Source organism: Panthera tigris, chromosome A1 (assembly GCF_018350195.1).
Source record: "Panthera tigris isolate Pti1 chromosome A1, P.tigris_Pti1_mat1.1, whole genome shotgun sequence".
Lineage (NCBI taxonomy): Eukaryota > Metazoa > Chordata > Mammalia > Carnivora > Felidae > Panthera > Panthera tigris.
In genome coordinates, this window is record NC_056660.1 from 205,324,994 (window position 1) to 205,333,772 (window position 8,779).

Genomic DNA, 8,779 nt, shown 5'->3' on the forward strand with positions numbered 1-8,779 from the left:
TCCAGATGTTATGGACTCTTCTTACATACTCAATGCGCAATTCCACATTTGGGGGCTTAGTTTGTGTTTGTGTTCCTCCTGAAAGCAGATTCTGAGAGAGGAAATCAATTGAAAATAGGGTTTTGGTTTTGTGTGTGTCTGAGTGAGTGTGTGTGTGTGTGTGTGTGTGTGTGTGTGTGCTTTGGTTTGGTCTTTTGGCTTGGGTTTTGGTTGGGTTTTTTGTGAGGTTTTGTTCGTTTTTGTTTTGTTTTCCATTTTGAGAAGTGATCCTACAAAGCATTGCTGGGAGATGGGAAAGCGAGACAAGGAAGGAGAGGTGGTCAGTAAATGGTACTTTATCATGCAAGATACCACTGTGGGAATTGGAACTCAGTCTCAATGTGGAAATATGAGAGATGTTGCAGAACACTTCTCAGAATTATTCTGACTAAAGGAATGTATCTACCAACATCCTATCATTGATTGAGGGTAGTTCCTAGACTCATCAACTCTCTGACACTTCAGTTTGCTCTGGGGGGTAGCTGAGCACACACCTGTAGCTAGGGGGGAAAAAGCCTTCAAGTAGATGGTTGCTGGTATTAGCAGTATTTGCAGACATTTGCCTTTGTCCTGTAGCAATGAGTGCTAAGGGGATATAAGCAGGATACCAACAGCACCTGCCACAGTAGCTTGTCATTCATGCATGAATGCATTCATTAATTTTTTATTCTAAATTCAACAAATATTTACTGAGGATGCATAATATAACAGGCTATAGATTTTGACAGAAGCTTTGAGCAATATCCTTTATTATTTTCATTCCTTACATGCCATAAAGATCATATGAGCCCATTTATAAAGTATCCTTAGTCTAGAGGATGAGTCACACGCATACAGTGTGTCTACAATAACGTAGAAATTGAATTGTCCAGCTCGCAGAGACTGTATGCCAGAGATCATTTAAAAAGTTAACAAAAACTTCCTTTCCCCAAGTGCTTTTCACTCTCCCATCTCCACCACATCTTTACTCTCACATAAACAATGTTTCTTCAACAGGAGGAATGTCAATGGGGAAGTCATTGGAACAAAGGCTTTAACTGTAGGTAGGAGCCGTACTGTGGCAAATTTGACTGCTGGCATGCGTTGTGTGTAATTTATTCAAAGGACAATGGAAACTCACTCAATGGAAGTTTTAAAGAAAGAATCAAAGTGATGTTTTCAGATGATCAAAACAGTGGTAATATGCAGACCACATAGGTAAGGACGGGAAGAAGGACATGTAACTTGGAATTCATTTCAGTAGTCAGACAAGAATGAATCAAGGCCTCCTCTAAGAAGGGATAGACAAAGAACCACAAGGCTGTGATTAAACGTGATTTCATGTCTGATTGAGAAAATTAGAAGAATGTAAACCAATTAATAAAGGACAGAAATAGGAAGTTGAAGAGGAAGAGGTGATTTTGGAGAGGGGACATTTTACTTTGGAGAAAATAACCAACACATAAGCAGAAATGTAGATCTTTTGGGAAAGAAATAAAGGAAATACCTGGGACAAGGATATAGGTAGAGCTAATGGCACGAAGACACATAAGTGAAATCATGGGAGACTGATCACAATGAAATATAAAGCAATATGATATGCCACTACTCAGGGAGCGAGCAGAAGGAAGGGAAAGAGCCAGAAAGAAGAGAGAGAGGTTACAGAAGGGGGAGGAAAACCAAAACGATGCAGTGTCCAGCCAATTCAGGAGAAACATACAGAGAGGTCAGTCAACAGGGACAAGTGCCATATGGAATTCAAAGAGAAACAGTATTGAGGGAAAACCTCACCACTTGGCAACTGAAACATAATTAAAACATTGTGGATAAACTGAGGGCAGAGCTTCCCCACATATTTTCCACTCTGGTGCTACAAGATATCTCAAGAAAAAATGATTAATTTTATGTTTAATTAATTGTAAGAAGCTGTATGTATTATAGAGAAGAGTTTCTTAACCTTTGAATTACTGACCTTTGGAGCATGATCATTCTTTGTTGGTAGAGGGGGTAGGCGAAGCTTGTCCTGTGCACGGGAGGATATTCAGCAGTGTCTTTGGTATCTACCCACTTGATGCCAGTAACACTCTTCCCTAGACAGTCAAAAATGTCTCCAGATATTGTCAAATGCCCCCTGGAAGCAGAATCATCCCTCCTCCATTGAGAACCACCATTATGGTGTCTACTCCTGGCCAGTACTCAGCCTTAGATTCACAAAACACATGCCACAATGCATTATAATGCATTAAATGTTCTATTAATTGTACACGAAGTAAAATTTCTTAAAAGTTTTTTCAAACCAGAATTTTCCAAATTCATGTGACCCCAGAGCTTGTATTTCTGACAACCTCAAAAACTGGTATAGCAGATGCACTTCAGCAAACGTCTAAGCCAATACTGAATCAGTGGAAGAGGAAAGCAGATTTCTGCTGACTAGGGAAGGGTCCACAGGGGTTCAGGCCTCTCCCTATCTCCTGCTATGACACACTCCCTATTCCCCATTAGTCTTCACTTCTCTTGGTAACACCTCAAAAACCTTAACATCCCCAGACTCTAATGAAACAGATCACTGATGATACCAAGAAGCTGTTATGGTCCACCTTGGGGATATATCTGAAAACATTTTAACAAGCCGATTTCATTCTGAATTGTTCCACTGACTCTAGCAGCATAAGAGGAATAAACTTGCTGAGGAAGGATGAAGCTTCCTTTTCTCTCTTCTGTTGAGTCTGAGAAGGTCAGAATTGAAACTGCCAGAAGTTAGAGCAAAAAGCAACAGCATCCCCTAGTGGCAGGCATGCTTCAGTCCCTTGAGTAAGAGAAGAGCATTAGGCCCTGGAGTTAAACCACTAAGGAGTGAAAAACATTGAATCTTAGTCTCCAAGTCAAGTGCTTGTTAAGCTAATAAGTACCCCAGGTAGTATCTCTTTTTCCATTAAAGTGTCACTGTGTGAATAGTTTGAGAATGAAAAATGGCTGCTAGGCAATACCTTATCTAAAGGAATTTTTCAGCAAAACAATGATTGTTAAATGCTTTATCATTATACCTAATAGGATGCTGCCCATCAATACTGATAGCACTGCATTAAATACTGTGACTTGTGCATTAATTTATTTATTTTCTTATTTTTTAAAAGAGAAGTTTATTGAATACACTGCAAGGAAGCAGTGGGCAAGACAGCGAAGGAGAGACTGTCTGCCTGCATTAATTTAAAGCGAGATCACTAGATTGGCATCCAATCCCTCATAAGAATGATGTTTAAGGTTTAAATAGATTAAGAAGTATTTCCAGGTCATCATACTTTCTTTTAGACCATTGTCCTTGCCCTTTACAACACTGGACAAGCCTTTGCCCTGGTGACCGCAGATGGCAAGGATAGCAAGGATCAAAGTACAATCAGGAAGTGATAAGACACTTTGTCGTTATGGTTTTCAATAGTGGCAGGCACTTGCTAAATTTAGGAGAAGGCCTGGATTTGTTCGGGTTTCTAGCTGTCAGCTGGGTTTTTCAGTTATCTGCAATGCACATTGTGGCAGTAGCCTGCAATTCAAAGATACATTTCATTTGGTTTAAATTTGAATTAAGTCAAGCAGCTCTGAGAAGGAAGACACAAAATGCAAAGATTCTCATGGTTTCATAACTGAATTAAGACCCACAGGGGAAGGGTGACTAGCAAAGGACATGGTCATTTATCTGATCTGCACAGTAAACTCGGAGTGTCTACACAGAGAGTTGTTTGTTGTTGTGTTGTTGTTTTTCCAGATCAAGAATCCAGCATATTATAACCATAAAATAAAAAGTAATTGCTTTCCCAAAATGTCGGTCTATGCCATAATTTTAAGCTTTATCTCCTTAAGCTGCCTTTACACAGATATATTTTGATGTCAGATTTATCATTGCATGTTCCAAAGGCCAAGGAAAAATAAAGAATAAGTGTGGAAATAAAATCCTGGTGCGCCTGGGTGGCTCAGTCAGTTAAGCATCCCACTCTTGGTTTTGGTTCAGGTCGTGATCTCACGGTTTGTGAGATAGAGCCCCAAGTTGGGATCCATGCTGACAGTGAGCAGTCTGCTTGTGATTCTCTCTCCCTCTCTCTCTGCCCCTCCCCCACTCATGCACGTGTGAGTGCACACTCTCTCTCAAAATAAATAAAATCTTTTTCAAAATACAATTTTTTAAAAAAGAAATAAAATTCTGAATTATACAACTCTTCAAATGTTTGTGATAAAGTTTTAGGAAACAGTAAAGCACAGTCACAAACACATAACTAGAAACTTCTTAAAAGTAGAAATTCCCCTGAAAGCAAAAAGGCACTAATTTGTGTACAAATATCTGCCCTAAGGCAGAGTCTGGGTTCAAATCTTGGGCAAGTTACTCAGCCTCTTTTTTCCTCTTGTTTCCTCACCTAAAAAGTGGAAATAATATTATCTAACTGATAGGATTGTTATATGAAATAAATCTAAGTAAAGCAATTAGCACTTGCTTGGAATGTACTAAGTTTAGTCCAATAAATGTGAGCTAGTATGCAAAAGATTAGAAACAACCCAGGGGTGCCTGGCTGGCTCAGTCAGCAGAACATGTGACTCTTAATCTCGGGGGTGTGAGTTCAAGCCCCATGTTGGGCATAGAGTGCACTTTAAAAAAGAAAAGAAAAAAAAAAAACAAAAAACAAGTAATCCAGTGAAGAAATGGGCAAAAGACATGAATAGACAGTTTTCCAAAGAAGGCATCCAGATGGCTAACAAACACATGAAAAAATGTTCAACATCACTCATCATCAGGGAAATACAAATCAAAACCACAATGAGATACTACCTCACACCAGTCAGAATGGCAAAAATTAACAGCTCAGTCAACAACAGATGTTGGCAAGGATGTGGAGAAAGGGGAACTCTTTTCCACTGCTGGTGGGAATGCAAACTGGTACAGTCACTCTGGAAAACGGTATGGAGGTTCCTCAAAAGATTAAAAATAGAGCTACCCTATGACCCAACAATTGCCCTACTAGGTATTTATCCAAAGGATACAGGTGTGCTGTTTCAAAGGGACACATGCACCCCAATGTTTATAGCAGCACTATCCACAATAGCCAAAGTATGGAAAGAGCCCAAATGTTCATCAACAGATTAATGGATAAAGAACATGTGGTATATAACACAATGAAATATTACTCGGCAATCAAAAAGAGTGAAATCTTGCCGTTTACAACAACGTGGATGGAGCTAGAAGATATTATGCTAAGCGAAATTAGAGGAAGACCAATGTCACATGACTTCACTCATATGTGAAATTTAAGATACAAAACAGTTGAACATAGGGAAAGGGAAGCAAAAATAATATAAAACCAGGGAGGGGGACAAAATCTAAGAGACTCTTAAAAACAGAGAACAAACTGAGGGTTGCTGGAGGGGTTGTGGGTGGGGGATGGGCTAAATAGGTAAAGAGCATTAAGGAAGATACTTGTTAGGATGAGCACTGGATGTTATACATAGGGGATGAATCACTAGATTCTACTCCTGAAGTCATTATTGCACTATATGCTAACTAACTTGGATGTAAATTAAAAAATAAAAAATAAAAAGAAATAAATAAAAAGAAAAGAAACAACCCAAACACTCATCCATAGTGGATTGGTCAACCAAATTACAGTGTACACATTACATTGAACATTATGCAGCTATAAAAAAACTGAAGTGGTTCTCTACACACTGACATGCAAATATAAAATACACTGTTAGGCAGAAAAAAGAAAAGTACAGAGCAGTAGTTACTTTGGGGTTGAAAGGAATATATATTTATATTGGTTTATATTTGCATGAAGAAACTCTGGAAGAACAAGAAAGAAACTAATAAAATTATCTCACGGGGCAAATGTATGAAAAGGGAACTAGGTGGAAAGATGGAAATAAGATAGAAAAAGAGATGAGACTAAGGCCTTTTACCTGACACTAGTTTATATTTTTAATACATTAATGAATGCATTACCTATTCAAAAAAGAAATTGTAGATTACTTAATTGTATTTCATTAGCTTCCATTATTTTATTATTCTAACTATAGAATAGCATCCTAAAGATTCTCTGCCCTTCGCTGGCTTATTTGTTTATTCATTTGTCTGAAAGAGCTGGGGTATATAGTAAGGATGTACATTGCAATAACAGAAACAAGAATTTTAATGAAATGCTTCATGAATACCAGGGCCGAAGGAATGGTCTGGATGCCAGAGATCTGGTGATTGATAGATCTTCACTTCAGTGCACTGTTGATATATTTCCACAATTTCTATGTGATCATGTTTAAAAATGTATCCTATTTCATTTCATAGTGAGCAGATAAAGTACACTGACCATGTATACTTAAATACACATGAAGATGTAATAAGGTACCCATACTCATAAAGAAGGTAGTTTCGCTCTCTCTTTGCTCCTTCTTCAGCTTCTGCTAGTGTGGGCCTGCTTCTTGGGAGAACATGGCTTGTCAGAAAGGACACCAGACAAGTCTGTGTCAAATTTAGGCTTTACCACTCACTGTAAGTGATATCCTCTTAACCCTCAATTTTCTTTTTTTTTTTTAAGATTTTATTTTTAAGTAATCTCTACACCTATTATGGGGCTCAAACTCACAACCCCTAGATCAAGAGTCAAATGCTCTACCAATTGAGCCAGTCAGACATCCCTTAACCCTCAATTTTCTTAAAAAAAAAAGAAAAGAAAAAGGATAAATGAGACCTTCTTTGTGGGGCTGATGAAATTCAAAATACATAAAATGCACACGAAATCATCTTGAGTACATATAGATCTCCACACCCTCCTCACCCATGAACAGTAAATGAGTTTTAAAATACATGCACTGGGCGCCTGGGTGGCTCAGTCGGTTAAGCGTCCAACTTCGGCTCAGGTCATGATCTCACAGTTCGTGGGTTCAAGCCCCGTGTACTGACATCTCAGAGCCTGGAGCCTGCTTCAGATTCTGTGCCTCCTTCTCTCTCTGTTCCTCCCCTGCTCACGCTCTGTCTCTCTCTCTCTCAAAAATAAATAAAGATTTTAAAAAAAATTTTTTAATAAATAAAATATATGCATAAACAGGGACACCTGGGTGGCTCAGTTGGTTGACTATCCAACTTCAGCTCAGGTCAAGACCTCATGGTGTGTGAGTCTGAGCCCCACATCAGGCTTGCTGCTGTCAGCACAGAGCTGGAGTTGGATCCTCTGTCCCCTCTCTCTCTGCCCCTCCCCCCTCATGCTCTCTCTCTGTCTCAAAAATAAACATTAAAAAATAAATAAAATAAAATAAAGTAAAATAAATACACAAACAAATATGAGCCAAAGAAAAATTTTAGCAAAACAGTTTATCTGAAGATATTCCTCCAATGATACACAGTTTGACTGACTTCCTGAGAACAACCAACTTGCAATTAATCAGAAGGTACCTGATTAATAATTAATTACCAGGGAAATCACCAACTATGTGACATTAGATTCTTAGGGGTCTGTAAAGATAGTCACCAGGAGACCAAGGGCTATTTTACTGACCAAAATTTACATGAACTAAAATGAGAATGTACAGATTTATCAAACTATCAAGATCCTTTTCTCTAGATTGAAATGATATCAACTAGCATTGTGAGTGACAGTGCAGTTCATACCAGTGAGAAGGTCCAGTTGACAGTTGCATTATTATAACTTTGGTTGAGCAAAAAGTGAAATCAGTTATGTTAACAAATGCTTTTATTGTTAAAAAAAAAAAAAAAAAAAAAAAAAAGTCTTCCAAAACATGTGGCCCAAAGCAAGGTGAAGAGAAGACAGCAGACAGCACCTCTTTGGGGAAAAGTTGGGAAGAACTTGACAGAACATCCAACACTTAATGTGGAGTCAACAGAGGTTAGTGCTTCTCTCATCAAGACTAAAATGGGGAGGGGTGCCTGGGTGGCGCAGTCGGTTAAGCATCCGACTTCAGCCAGGTCACGATCTCGCGGTCCGTGAGTTCGAGCCCCGCGTCAGGCTCTGGGCTGATGGCTCAGAGCCTGGAGCCTGTTTCCGATTCTGTGTCTCCCTCTCTCTCTGCCCCTCCCCCGTTCATGCTCTGTCTCTCTCTGTCCCAAAAATAAATAAAAAACGTTGAAAAAAAATTAAAAAAAAAAAAAAAGACTAAAATGGGGAAACCTCAAAATTGTCCAAACACAGGACAAACTTCTCTCTTCACAGGGGAAAATGAGCAACACTCTTGAATTGCATAAAGCAGACCCATGAAAATGGAAACCTTTGTTGATGTTTTATCTGAAGTGTGTCTGAAACTGCCACTTACTTCCCCTTCCCCATAGAGTGGACCCAATGTATTTAGCCAAGGTAGGTTGAAGAACATGTATTCTAATGGGATGGGCAAATACATAAATAAATCAATGAAACACAAGGTGATAAGGCACCTCTGAATCGCTTGATTTTTCCTCCTTCTCACTGCCTCCCACACCCAATCATTCAACAAGTTCTGTAGAATATTCTTCTGATTTATACCCTCTGCATTCATTCATACTGTCAGTGTATAGTCATGCCCTCCATATCGTTTGCTCCCTTATTGCTTGTCTGGTGTATTTGTTTATTGGGATATAATTCACACACCATAAAACTCACCCATTTAAAGCACATAACTTAGTGGTTTAAAATATATGTGTGTGTGAAGCCATCGCCACTATCTAATTCCAGAATATTTTTATCATTCCCGAAAGAAATCCTGTATCCATTAGCTGCCACTCCCCATTGCCCACAAC